This window comes from Xiphophorus couchianus, chromosome 18 (genome assembly GCF_001444195.1).
Source record: "Xiphophorus couchianus chromosome 18, X_couchianus-1.0, whole genome shotgun sequence".
In the NCBI taxonomy this organism is placed as follows: domain Eukaryota; kingdom Metazoa; phylum Chordata; class Actinopteri; order Cyprinodontiformes; family Poeciliidae; genus Xiphophorus; species Xiphophorus couchianus.
In genome coordinates, this window is record NC_040245.1 from 31,975,670 (window position 1) to 31,990,400 (window position 14,731).

The 14,731-nt window shown below is 39.1% G+C and overlaps 1 long non-coding RNA gene across 1 annotated transcript; it reads right to left on the bottom strand.

The window, feature by feature from the left end:
- Positions 1–8,423: 8,423 nt before the first annotated feature.
- LOC114161816 (uncharacterized) lies at positions 8,424–14,728 on the bottom strand. The gene is made up of 3 exons (XR_003599085.1): positions 14,687–14,728; positions 11,735–11,738; positions 8,424–8,941 (listed from the first exon to the last, which is right to left on the bottom strand). It is a non-coding gene; the product is annotated as an uncharacterized LOC114161816 (long non-coding RNA).
- Between the last annotated feature and the right edge of the window lie 3 nt (positions 14,729–14,731).

The following is a 14,731-nucleotide window of genomic DNA, read 5'->3' on the forward strand; positions in this document are numbered from 1 at the left end:
GACGAGTTTAACAATTATGAGACATTATCAGAATTTTCAATCCAAAAAATATTGGTATTTTGGCTCACTCTACCAGTACTCAGGTTCAGCCGTTCATGTGGCAAATCTGCTCTTCCTGCTTCCAGCTTCTGAAAGGCAGGTCTTATGGGAATATTCATCAAACAGGATTGAGTTTTGTTTAGGTTATATAAATTTATTTACCAGGTTTTCATGCAAAAGAAAGAAACAAGGGAAGAAGCAAAAGGGAAGCAATAGGACCAGAAACCCCAGTTTCCTCTGGAAGACTTAGATCTGTAGCTATAGATTCTAACTTTTCGTTTTTGTTCTGTGATGTTTCAAATAAGAGATTTAGAAACGCTGAAATTTATGTTTGCATATGTGGGTGCATTGTTTGTTCAGATACATTGGACAACCTTTAGTCCAATTCAGTGCTATAATTAGTAACTTCGTCATTCCATTATGCAAGTCATTTCTACCATACAGTGCTGAAGTAATGTAATTATTATTACACTATATTAACTTTAGTACACAATTAATTAGCGAATTACCCCCTTATGACCATGACTACACCTTTATGTTAATAGAACTTAACAATTTTACTGTTTTATTTTTTATTTATTTATTTTTTAATTGTTTTTAGTTTATTCCCTACAATACTTAAAGATTTCAACATTTCAAGTGATCAGAAACTGAGTCGGCGCTCCGACGACTATCCAACATAGCAGTAAGCTTAAACACAAATCACTTCCTTTTATTCCCCATTGAGCCAGGTGTCATCGACTCACTGGTCTGTCAAAGTTACAAATTAGTGAAGGTTAAACATCATATTTCAGATTTCCCCAAATTCTAACTGTTATTTGTTGTAATGTGTAATTATAGTAATAAGGATTAGATCATACACTCTATATTGTAATTCAGTTCACGAGGATGTGAATTGTTAGGGTTAATGCCTCATATTCAGGATGTTGCTCCTTTTATGCTTAAATAATCTACAACCAAGAGAAGGTTTCTCTTGGTTTCTTCTTGCAGCTAAGGTCAGTGTTGAAATATACTGTAAATATTCCATTGAACTTGTTTCGTTTTCCGTGTATTTACTGTATTGCTCTTAGCGTTGATACCGGAAGCAATCTGCTGGGAATAACACTTCAGATTAAATAGTAGTTACCTTTGATAAACTAGATATTAATCACATCTAATTCATACCACCATGTCTTTGTTGCTTAGTTTATATGCTACTTAGAAAAAATTATTTTGATTTTGCCATACATAATTCCATAATATAGCTGACGTTATTATTTGCTGCAAATAATTCTGTTAGGCAATTGGGTTGCATACTTTCCAATTAAGGAAATTATAATTTGCCAGTAGATTTCGGTTATAGCCTATGATTATCATCCTTGTATTCCGAGAACTGATCAAATGTTACATGATGCAGATACAACCAATGTTAAGGCTTAAGTTACTCTGTCCTACTTTGGTTCTGACATTTGCTCATGAATTTCTGTTTGACGTGAGTCAGCATTAACCTGTAATGCAACATGCCTCTTAGGATAACGATATACCTGTATAGTTTTCAATTCTATGACTAAAATACTTCCTCAACATACTTCCAATTTTCAGGCTATAATAATAGGGTAACCCTGGCCAATAACCATATTAGATATTTCAGATTTTGATTTCAGGCTAATTAAGGATTTGTTTTTATGAAGCTTTTACTGTTATCTGCCATGGATTCATTTCCTATTATTTGGACGTAATTTTCATGTAGAGCTTAGTGATTTAAATTGGAAATGGGTATATAGTTTTAAATTATCTAATAATATTGCATCTTTGTTTCACCCTTGACTCGTTTATGTGTGCTCTGCTGCTATCAGTTGTCATAGGCAGAGTTACGCCATAGGTAATGGAAGATTCGATTTCAGTTTTACTCCTGAAAAGGTTAATCAAATTTATTAAGGAATTGCTGAATTTGTTCCTCTTTTAAAATGTTTCATTTTCCCCGTTAGAAGATGTTAAGTCTTCTTGAATACTCTAAATGATTCCACAATGTTGATTTGTCAGCTCACTTATTATAGCTATTTCCATACTCATAGTGCTAATTTATTTACTTATTTATGTTCATTTGCTTGTATTTCTTCTTCCACGTAAGGCAATATATTTCCTAAGTGTTACTTGGTTCTACAGTGCTTCAATTTTGCAGAATAATTTTAGTTTAGTTTTAATAGTCCAATTGGAAAGTAAATTTCCTGGTTCTAATTTGAAAAATCATTTAATACAACTCTTATGTTTTTATTTATTTTCCTAAGAAAGTTTTATTCCTAAGAAGTGAGAAGTTTCCTAATATATATAGTTCTTAGATTTAGGTTATAGATTAAAATGTACACTGTATTTCAGGAATGACCCCAAGATGTTGATGTGGCCCCAAGGGCATATTTTCAGTGGAGAGTCGTTATATTGAATTTAACCACCAATTGTCAGGAGAGGTCTGTTCCAGTTACCTGAAATTCTGATTGCTTAAATCAAAAATTTTACTTTAGCCACATTTTCATTGTTCGGTTTATCATACCGTCTCTCCAGGTCTCACTCCTCCTGTTCTGGAGATATTTAGGTGTCTTCCATCAGAACAAGGCGGCCAGAATGGAACAGATTTTCAGCTTCTGGAAAAGAAACAGAACTGAAAGCAGAAACAATTAGTACTTTTGATTAAGCAAAGAATGCAATCAAAACCTGGTCCTGTTTTTACTGTTTAACTCTAAGGCTGAGTCTGTTTACCTGGTGAGAATCGCAATCTGAATTTAAACATCTCGTCTTCTATCATTTGTTTTCCTGACAGCATATTTTGTGTTTGGCAGCTACAACAAGTTTCAGTTGATGTGAGAGATGAACTTATTTTTATCGACAGTTTTAGTTACAGAAACAATTTGATAACCAACCTAACAAAACCATAATATTTTGGCATTAATGTAAAATTTTCCAAATCCTTTCATAATTTTAAATGTAGATACCGAGGTCTGAATTGTAAGTAAAGCAAGGTGCACAATTGTCTGTTGTTGAAAGTGTGCAATAGACAACCTATTGGAGTGTTTTAATGACATTCATAAGTTTTCCTAAGATAATTCCTGATTGTTTTATCCGTGAGTATAGTTTCTATGTGTGAGGTTCATGTTATGTAACCATACTAAACACTAAATCTGGTTAAATTCAAACAATTCGTTATGATTTTAAATATCGATTGTTTAAAATGAAAGCCTTATTGTGACAAAACTTTTAAACTAAATTTATTTGTTCTAACATGTAACCTGCTGACCTCCCTTGAGCTAATCCAGGTGTGTAGGATAGGAGCTTTATAACTTATCCTTGTCGGGTTCACTTCAGCTTCTATTTGAATTGTCTGAACCTGTTTTTTTTTTCTTTTCTTTTTTTTTTTGTATAGAACGATATCCGTCTTGTTAGCAGTGCATGAGGTAATGAATTGATTTGTCATGGGAGAACTCATTATCTTTATTCTTCGACAGAACATGCCAGTTTTGCAAATAAACAATTTAGACAAGGTCTTAACCAGTCAACTAGAATTGAGGATATTGCTCTGCAATGGGAATAAAATAGCATTTTCACACAATTATAAGTTTGCTTAATTTGATTAATTTTCTTTTCAATAGTTATTATTTTATGTAATTATGTATTTCTTATATAATTTGAATGGCCACATGTAGCATCAGTTTATCATCTTTTAGATCTTCCTGGTGGACTGTCCTGTGCCCCGGGTTGCATGAGTATTCAGGTGCTGCTGATCTTTCCATCCATGGCTGTTGCCAACAGGTGTGGAGACCATGTCCTGTGCTCAGCCGTTGTTGTTTTTGGTCTGAGCATCGTTTGTTGCTTCATGTCAGAGCAGGCGTTGTGCCAGTGCTCCATGACCCACGCAGGTTTCTGCTGTGGAGATGAGTTTTGGTTCTCCATGTTGACATGCTGTGTCAGCATTATTGACACTCCTCCTTTAGTGCCAATGTTGTCATATGCAACTCTTTCATGGCTAACAGATCCACCTCTGAATGATTAATAATGTGATCATTTAAAGTGAGTTATTTTATCTTGCCTTTAATCAATCGTTTGTTTGAGTTAAATCCTATTTTATCCCCACATCAATTTTATTAATTATAATTGTAGCATTATCTGTATAGATGTTTTTGTTTACGATTCCAGAGGTCTTCCAATAACAAACCAATTACATCTTCATATTACCCATAATTTCAAGGGGAGTAAATATCATTACAATGTTTTTAACACATACCATCCTGTCTAAAATATGTTATTCATAACTTTATTATTGCTGTCACTGCACTGATTCACTGTGTCACCTGTGCATGTTAATAATTAATGCCAATTCTTCCTAGAATATTATCTTCCATTGAATGATTTCTATGTAAAAACCGTCTGTCCTTTGTCTACTCTAGTTATTTTGATTTGTTAATTATATTTCCCATAATTTAAATCCTATATCCTGTTTCACTTAAACTGAACAGAGTGGTGTTGAGGACCGTGGCCCAGTTTTTCTTTAGTCCGCCCGTGTTGCAGCTCTCAGCAGTTGGGCTCCAAGCCCCCCTTTTCCTTTGCTCTCCTCCGTCCTCTCCTCTGCTCTGAGCTGCGTCCTGTGTGTGCAGCTTCTGGTCTTTTGCCTCGTGTGACGTGGAGGTGGAGGCGTAGAGACTGTGGTGTTTGATTACAACACAATTTATACAACAATATTAAGGTCTTTTCATGACACTTAAACTCAACGTAACTAACGCTTTCATCTTAACTCAATGAGCTGAGATATAGAACTGTAAACACTTTCATAACATCTCATGATAATAAAATCTTAAAAACAAAATCACTGTCTTCACTTAATACAACATCTTCCACATTCCAATGTATTATGCTCAATGTTTTCCAAAACCATTGGCTAATAATTCCTTTTCATAAGTTAGAAAATAATTTAGATCCATAGTTTGACTCTGTCGACTCAGTACTCCTACAGATTTGAAATGATCAATTGCAGAATCTTAAAGGCATCCTGCCAATCTTCTCTATAGTCCGGACTTTTGAGTACGGAGAGGTCAGGCTTGCTGTGGATGACTAAAGGCCTTGAAATTTCGTTTAAAGATTGTAGTTTCATATAAAATGTTGGTGTGAAATTGATATTCATCAATCCAAGTAATAACTAACTATACTAGGTCAGAGGGATGTTAGTAAAACACTTATGACAAACAAAACAACATTAAGACAACCACGTAGACAACATAGAAACAATCTGATAGGTAATCTCGCCGGCACTTATTCTACCTCAAGTACAGCTAATCCTTGTTGTGTTGCCCTGTGTGGTTTGTGTGTCAGTGTGTGTGTATGGTACGTGGGAGGAGGCGTGCCTATGTGTGTAACATCATGAACGCGCTCACGTCGGAGTGCGAGCGGAAATTCCAATTGTCGGCCGCTCAGAGCTGTTTTACTTTTTTCAATTCTCTTCCTCAACCCCAGATGGGGAGGGAGGGAAGGTTGTGTATTACTGTCCATTACTATGTGTGTGGGTGTGTGTGTGTGTAGCCTGTCCCTACCTTATTCTCTCCTTTGCTCTGCTTAATTTAACCTTTAATAGTAGATCATTTGGGTCCACAAACCCGCTATTCGTACAGCAAAGCCAAAGCATGCACATTAGCCATCATTTTGCATGCATCGCACACACACTCCAACCAATCACCCGTTTTACTCAGTCAAGCCGTTCACCTCTAATAATAATAAAGCAAAACTCCTGGTGCTTAAAGCCAAACATGCAATTTTAGCTGTTTATTACATGCGTTCACACTCTATCATACACTTCTCATTCCAACTTCCATTCATTTTGTCATACTTTGCTCATTAAACTGTTCTTTCACATTCATCCGTCCATATACTGTATATCCTTCACACAAATATTTATTACACATCTTATCAAGCACAGATCAACATCATTCTGGTAGGCCTACTCACACACACTTTCATTCCTCTCTTCCCCAGGTATTTAGGACATAATTTAAAGTGTCATGGTAATCTAGTTAATTCCCTAATTTATCTTTATCTTATTTATCTTAATTTATCTTATCGCTTATTTATCGACACTAGTTATTATTATTTTCTTGCCGGAACAATTAATTTTTCACTTCCGCCTGTCATTATCTCTCCAGGTTTCCTTATTTTACTAATTCAGAGATCTCAGAATTTATTGCGGTTAAGGCCATTTTATTGTCATGTGCGTCTCTCCTTTCCTTACGTTCTTACTCAGAGAACTAGTTAATGTAACTTCAATTAATTAGTGTATTTCTTTTTAAAAATATAAAATATGGTTGGTTAGTGATCTGATTCTTTCAGGAAAAAAACTTCCTTTTAGTCCTCGTCTGGCGCGGTCACCACCAATAACGTCTGTTTTTTTTTTTTTTTCTTTTATATTGCTTGAATCTAACTGTATTGGCTATTAAAATTAAACTAGCAAAGAGCTCAACTGAATAGTGACTGCTTCCAATTCTTTAATTCTTTAATTTGGCACCAATGTAATATAATCATGGATCTACTGTGAATCAAATCATAAGGAATAAGTTGATTAATTTAGTTAGTTGCGCTCGCTATATCCGCTCCTTGTAGTATTGCTTGCTTATTATTGCTTAATATTGCTAAATATGTTATATATTCTTCAATAGATATAGCAGTTAAGTGAGTTTTCCTACAGTTTTCAACTCTATTTACAGTAAAATATACATTTAAAAGATGTTCAACATAGTTCAGTGTCACAGAACAATGATTATTTAGATGAAAGTCTGTTTTATTTGAGTTAATTTGAGGCTATATGCTTTTAACCTCTTTGTTTTGAACAAAGAGTAGTGAAAAAAGGAAAAGCTACGCTGCACTTCTCTTCAGTTGGTGAGCAAGGGTGGGCTAGTTAGCCATAATAGGAAGTGGGCTGTCTTAGATATTGTGGACTACAAGTTGGGTGTGGTCAAGGAATGGTCTCAAATCACAAAAGATCCGGGACCCGCGACGCGTGTTGAAACAGAGGAGGGAGAGACAGAAAAATAGAAAGGGTGGGAGAGAGAGAAAGAGAGAGGTAGAAAGGGTGGAAAGAAATGTTCGTGTGTCTAGCCTTTGGCAATCCGCCACAAACGCCTTTCTTTTCTCTCAGTGTAACTTAGGCTGTAGATATGGCTATATTTTCCTATCTTTAGTACCTAAGTTACGAACAGTATAGAACAATTGTAGACAAATTAAAGGCCAACTTTTAACTCTTAAGCAGAGCACAGTTTCAACGCTTCAACGCCACTTTGAAGCAATCAGTCATTTAATGAGCCAAAACATGCACATTTCAAGTTTACAATATGTACAGAGCATGCCGTTGAGTACTTACACAGCAGACACATACACATTCATTCCCAATTATTCAGCATTCGTCTCAGCACATTCATTCCATTTATTTACTTCTTAATATTGCTCTTTTCTCCACTTCCTGTGAAATTTCTTCTCCCCGGGGATTCTAATATATATATAACTTATTGTCTATTATATTTATAAAAATATAAATTTAGTTGGCTACTGATTTAACTAGCCATTGGTCAATTTTAATGTGTGCACACAATAGAATATTCTTATGTTAGGACCACAATTATTCAGCCAAGGCACAATTTAACTCCAACTCCTCTTACAAAGATTTTAGACAAAGAAAATAAGGAAACACATACTGCAGTTTAATTCACATAAATATTCTTTAAAAAAAACTCAATTTCCTAAACTTTGAGACTTCTCAATATATGTCTCAGACTCGTTTCAATTAAACTTATGGCCTCTTGCCATTCTCCTAACCCACGGCCTCTCGCCGTATTTAACAAATCGTGATATGTTTTAATTAATCAACTCGCGAAGGCGCTTGCTCAGAAGAGCTTCACCCAGCTCGCTGAAATGTGGTAACTTATAACGCGGAATGGAAATTCCTAGAGTGTTACACATCGCCAAAAGGGCGTAAAGCCAGACTGACAAAGGTGCTTGTTTTAAGGTTGCGTATATTTCCAGAATGTAAAAGGTAACTATGAGCCTTTGGTGATTAGGCAACCCCCCTTAGCGCTAAGGGTTCGCTTGATGATGAGCAGAAAAGAACCTTATCACTTTTTAGCTCTTCAGACTGCCACCAGACAAGAATCCTTTCTATAATTTAATAAGTAAGAGATAAAAATCTTACCTCTTTTTCTGTGTCTGGCCCGGATCCCTGCCTTGCAGCCAGTCTGGAGAGAGACACCTTTTCGTCCCCTTTAAGTCTGAATCGGCTCATTGGCACGTCGGGTGTCACCATTTATATAGAGGAATTTAAAGGTGCCTAAACTTATAGAGTGTATAAATAAAGGTTAAATAAGACTCGGAACTCCTTCTGCTCATAGTCAAAACGAGAAGAGATTTTAATGCACATCTGCGGAACTAAACATCACATACACATCGTTACAGTAGTCCCAAAATCTCTTGACTTCTACTTCTGGTATCAGTTTTTTATAGGATCCGAGCTCTGCTGGTGTGTATTGGAAAGCCCCGACCAATGGCGTTGCTTTCCTCCATTTACGTAGTTCATTTGGCTCCGTCTTACACTGGATGTGTATTGGAAGTTCCTTGGAAACATTCAGATCTATTGACCTCCAACATCTGCTCCATTTCAAAGGTGCAAAACAAGCCAATTATTATTCTTATCTATCCAAACAGTTTATTTCCCAGACATTCTTTCCGTCTCACTTCGGCTTCGCACGCCAAGGAAAGCTGGGAGCCAGGTCAACTTGACTTTCTATGGCGCCAGATTTCCTCAGCGCAACTCCATAAAGAGTATTTCCACTCTTACATAATCCCAATCCATTTGACACAATACATTTCTTCTAGGTTAAAACATATCTTAGTGCGAAACCGACTGTGATGGACCGAGCAGTTAAGGAACAGCCAGGCACCGGTTCAAAGTCAATAATAATTATTTTTTATTTAACCCAAAACAAAACTTGGGTAAATAATAGAAAAAATGACAAAATTTGGGCCCATAAAAGAGGTCAAAGTAACAGACATCAACTCAGACTAACTCAAAAAACAGACCTCTCAAACAGAGACAAAAGGGGACTTAAATACTGGCTGATCAGGCCACATACAAAACACAAAGGGGAAAATACACAGAAACCTAACTGAAACTAACATAGCAAATCCCATTCCCCCCCTCTGGATGATGAGTAATGGTGTGAACCAATTTGCAGTCTCAGCTGGCTTGCTCCACCCCTTCTCCACCTCTCTGCTCTCCTAAGGATTGGGCAGCCAGCACTTAAACTCAGAAACAAAACAAAGATTAAATCAAGCAAAACACAACAATATAAACTAAAATGTGCGCACTTATTCTAGAATACACTGTGATGTGTTGCTTTCTAAACAAAACTAGTTATTCTGTAAATTAAATCCTAAACTTAAAGAAATCCAAATATAAGTGAAATGAACTTATTGCGTGTGGTGAGAGTGAATATTACCACATTTGTGTGGCTGTAACTGCAGCCATCACACACTCCCCCTCTTCAGATCTCTCACTGGGACAGCGAGAGAGACAGTCTGCGATGCAGTTGTCCTTGCCGGGGATATGGTGGATGGTGAATCGAAATGGCTGGATGGCAAGGTACCATCGCGTAATCCTTCCATTGGTATCTCTCATCTTCTCTATCCATTGGAGAGCTTTATGGTCAGTCTCTAAGGTGAACTCTCTGCCAAGAAGGTAGTATTTGAATGAGTCCAGGGCCCATTTAATGGCTAGTGCCTCTTTCTCAATGGTTGAATATCGTATTTCCCTTGGAAACAGCTTGCGGCTAATAAAAGCCACTGGATGGCGCTCTCCAGGGGGTCCCTGCAACAGAACAGCTCCCAAACCTCTCTCAGAGGCATCAGTCTGTAGAATAAAAGGTCTCTTAAACTCAGGGCTGTGCAGGACTGGGCTCTTACTGAGAGATTGCCGCAGGTCCTGAAAAGCGGTTTTAGCCTCCTCTGTCCAGAGGATCTTATTGGGGCTTCGTGAACCAGTGAGATCCGTTAATAACGCGGCCCTGGCTGAGAAATGAGGGATAAACCGATGATAGAACCCTGCCATACCCAGAAAAGATCTTAACTGTTTTCTGGTCTCAGGCAGAGGGCAGGACTCTATAGCTGTAATTTTATTTATTTGAGGCTTTATCACTCCATTTCCTATAACAAACCCCAGGTACTCAGTTTCAGACTTGGCAATTGTACACTTGGCTGGATTAATAGTCAACCCTGCAGATTGAAGTCGCTCCAACACCTTCTCCAAATTTTTCAGGTGATCTTCCCAGGTAGCACTGAAAATGACTATGTCATCAAGGTAGGCTGCAGCAAAATCAGACATGTCAGATAGTACCTGATCCATCAATCTCTGGAATGTTGCCGGGGCACCATGTAGTCCAAATGGCATGACGTTAAACTGGAACAGGCCCCATGGGGTCCGGAAAGCAGTAAGTTCTTTTGACTGCTCCGTCAGGGGTACCTGCCAATAACCTTTGCAGAGATCTATGGTTGTTAAATATCTGGCCTTCCCAATCCGCTCAACCATGTCGTCGATGCGGGGGGCTGGATATGAATCAAATTGTGTTATTCCATTCAAATACCTGAAATCAATGCAGAACCGTAGGCTGCCGTCCTTCTTCGGCACCAAGACCACTGGGTGGCACCATTCACTTCTTGATGGTTCAATGATTCCGAGTGACAGCATCAGATCAACTTCCTCTTTCAGTGAAGCCAACAGACGCTCAGGTATTCTGTAACTCAGTCTTCTCACAGAAGCTCCATCTTTTAATACAATGTCATGTTGGACAAGGTCCGTTTTACCAGGATTTCCCTGAAACATGTTTGGGGTGCACAGATTTCTCACCTGAGCCTGCTTTTCTTCCGAGAGGTGGTCCAGATCCAGCGATTGAGGTGAAGGCTTTGGCAGGTACTGGTTATCCTCCTCCTCTTCCTCTGTCACATCCTGAATAAGAAAAACATCTGCCTTTGGCTTTTCTACCCATTCTTTAAGCAGGTTGACATGGAGCACCCTGGTGGAACGGGGCTGATCTGGAATGGCAATCTTGTAGGTTGTTGGCCCCAGTTTGCTCTGGATTTCATACGGACCTTGCCATTTTGCCAACAGTTTACTGTCAGCACTAGGAAGGAGCACCAACACTTTCTGGCCAGGGCTGAAAGACCTCTGGCGAGCTGACTGGTCATACCAGTTTTTCTGATGTTTCTGTGCTTCTTCCTTATGAGCTTGGGCCAATGCCATCATCTTTTCCAGTCGTTCCCGCATCTGGACAACATAAGAGACAACATCTACAGCTTGAGATCTTTCTTTGTCACCCTCCCATGTCTCTCTTAACAGAGATAAGGGACCCCGGACTTCATAGCCATACAGCAATTCAAAGGTGAAAAACCAGTAGAGGCCTGTGGCACTTCTCTATATGCAAAGAGAAGATAAGGTAGCCACTGGTCCCAATCTGTGCCGGTTTCATTGACAAACTTGCGCAACATTTGCTTCAAGGTCTGATTGAAGCGCTCTGTCAGGCCATCTGTCTGAGGGTGATATGGAGTAGTCTTTAGGCTCTTAATTCCTAGGAGGTGGTACACCTGCTTCAACAAAGTGGACAGAAAATTAGTTCCACAGTCGGTGAGAATTTCAGTTGGAAACCCAACTCGTGAGAAGAGCTGTATGAGACAGAAGGCAACTGCTTTAGCTTTTATTGATTTCAAAGGAAAAACCTCTGGATATTTTGTAGCATAATCCAGGATCACCAGCATGTAACGATTACCTGATTTACTTCTTTCTAGGGGGCCAACAATGTCCATTCCCAGCCGCTCAAACGGGGTGTTGATGATTGGCAAAGACTGAAGAGGAGCTCTGGGGGGAATTTTTAGGGAAGACTTTTGGCACTGAGGGCAGCTTTTGCAGAACAGAGTCACATCAGATCGTATTCCAGGCCAATCAAAATATTTTCTGATGCGGGCCAGTGTCTTGTGCTTTCCAAGATGGCCAGCCCATGGAATGGAATGTCCTAAAGACAGCACTACCTTCTGGACTGGTTCAGGAACCACTAACTGCAATGCTGACCCCTGCTGACGATATAAGATGCCATCTTTCAGCAAAAATTCACCCAGGCCGCTCAAACCTCGTTCAGGATTTTTATTTCCCTCTGCTTTCTGGAATAAAGATGTTAGGGCTGGATCGCTGTGCTGCAATTCTCTAATGTTAGCAGGGATTTTAAGCCCCATTGGTAACTCAGGCTCAGAGCTAGAAGGTGACTTGACAGCGTGTTGAAATTTCTCTTGCCGTCGCTGTCTGCGGGACTTGCGAGACTTCCCGGGTGTGGTCTCCAGGTCCGCGTCATAAAAAGGCAAGGCACAGAGTGGTTGTATAAACTCCTCTCTCTTTTTAGCCTGAGATCTGGTTAATGCAATGTTACACATTTTGCTGGAGTTCAATAAATCACCCAACACAGGCAGGTCTTGACCCAGCACTGCTGGAAATGGCAAATTCTCAGCCACACCAATATTTAGAAGATAAAGTTGGTCTTGTACTTTAATATACAAGTCTGCTGTTGGATACAACAACTCATCTCCATGAATGCAGCGGACAGGGATTGTTTCCACATTAACCTTATTTGCTGGAACAAAGTCTCTGTGCACCAGAGTTTGAGTACTTCCTGAGTCAATGAGTGCCTCTAATTGTTTACCCTCAACTTCAATTGAGGTCGTTCTTAAACTAGACTCCCCTTTGGAGTCCATACTTTGTCTGGGCACAAAACACATTTGTGTTATTTTTGTGGAGTTCTTCGGGCACATTGGTTTTGTGTGTCCTTCCATCCCACACAGATAACAAATCACTGTTTTGGCTGGGACTCTTGATAAAGCACTCAATGATTGGCCCTTTAGAGGTTTACTCACCCCTGCCTTTCGGTAATGGGGAACAGGTCTTGCAACCTCCCTCAACTTCCATGCTTTTTGACTCCAGGGTTGTCCTTTTGTCCGTGCTGCCACAAACACGTCAGCCAGCTGGGCAGCCTCTGCAGCCGATTTTGGATTATGTTCTTTAACCCATATCTGCAACTCAGGAGACAGTATTCTTAAATATTGTTCTAAAATGATGATCTCCCCTACCTCCTGCACAGTTTTTTGTCTTGGCATCATCCACTTTCCATACAAGTCCTTCAATCTTGCGTACAATTCTTTTGGATTCTCCTCAGGTTTTACTTCCAATGATCGAAATCTCAATCTATATGTTTCAGGATTAATGTCGTACTTTCGAAGCACCGCTTCTTTAACTTTATAATAATCCAGAGAGTCATCCATGTCCATGTGAACATACGCAGCTCTTGCTTTGCCAGTGAGTAATGGAATCAGGTAAAAAACCCAATCTGCTTTCTTCCACCGGCAAACTAGAGCCATGCGTTCAAATGTTGTTAAAAAATGTTCAATGTCATCCTCATCTGTCAGTTTTTCAAGTCTGGGTTCATGAGAGTGAAACTGACCTGAGGGAGCATATATTTGCTCATTATTGCCACAGGTATGGTCATCACCTTCACTTGATTCTGCATCGGATTGTTGTGACTCATCCAATCGAGGCTCAGGAGCAAGGGGGGTACGCGCTTGCACTTCCACCTGTAGCAGCTGAAATTGGTGTCGCAGTGCTCTGAAGCGCTGTTCCTGCCGATTAAACTCCTCCCTCCGTCTTGTTTCCTGGGCTTCCTGCTGGCCCATATGAGAACGAAGAATGGAAATTACTTCTGATATTGTTGGCTCCTTACCCTCAGTGCTATCCACCCCTCGAGAGGCTCCATTTTCCTCTCCAACTTGCTCCTCCATTCCGGCAGGCTGGTTTTGAGGATCTCCTTTTTGTCCTTTGGCACTCCTTCCTGCTCTTTGCATGGCTTGGTAAGAGGAGGAAGAGGACTACTAAAAAAAATAATAACCGGTGCCTTTAACTGCGAGATCCCACTTTTGACACCACTGTGATGGACCGAGCAGTTAAGGAACAGCCAGGCACCGGTTCAAAGTCAATAATAATTATTTTTTATTTAACCCAAAACAAAACTTGGGTAAATAATAGAAAAAATGACAAAATTTGGGCCCATAAAAGAGGTCAAAGTAACAGACATCAACTCAGACTAACTCAAAAAACAGACCTCTCAAACAGAGACAAAAGGGGACTTAAATACTGGCTGATCAGGCCACATACAAAACACAAAGGGGAAAATACACAGAAACCTAACTGAAACTAACATAGCAAATCCCATTCCCCCCCTCTGGATGATGAGTAATGGTGTGAACCAATTTGCAGTCTCAGCTGGCTTGCTCCACCCCTTCTCCACCTCTCTGCTCTCCTAAGGATTGGGCAGCCAGCACTTAAACTCAGAAACAAAACAAAGATTAAATCAAGCAAAACACAACAATATAAACTAAAATGTGCGCACTTATTCTAGAATACACTGTGATGTGTTGCTTTCTAAACAAAACTAGTTATTCTGTAAATTAAATCCTAAACTTAAAGAAATCCAAATATAAGTGAAATGAACTTATTGCGTGTGGTGAGAGTGAATATTACCACATTTGTGTGGCTGTAACTGCAGCCATCACACCGACGAACAAACATAATTTTTAACTATTAATATAATTATATTCCTCTACAGTA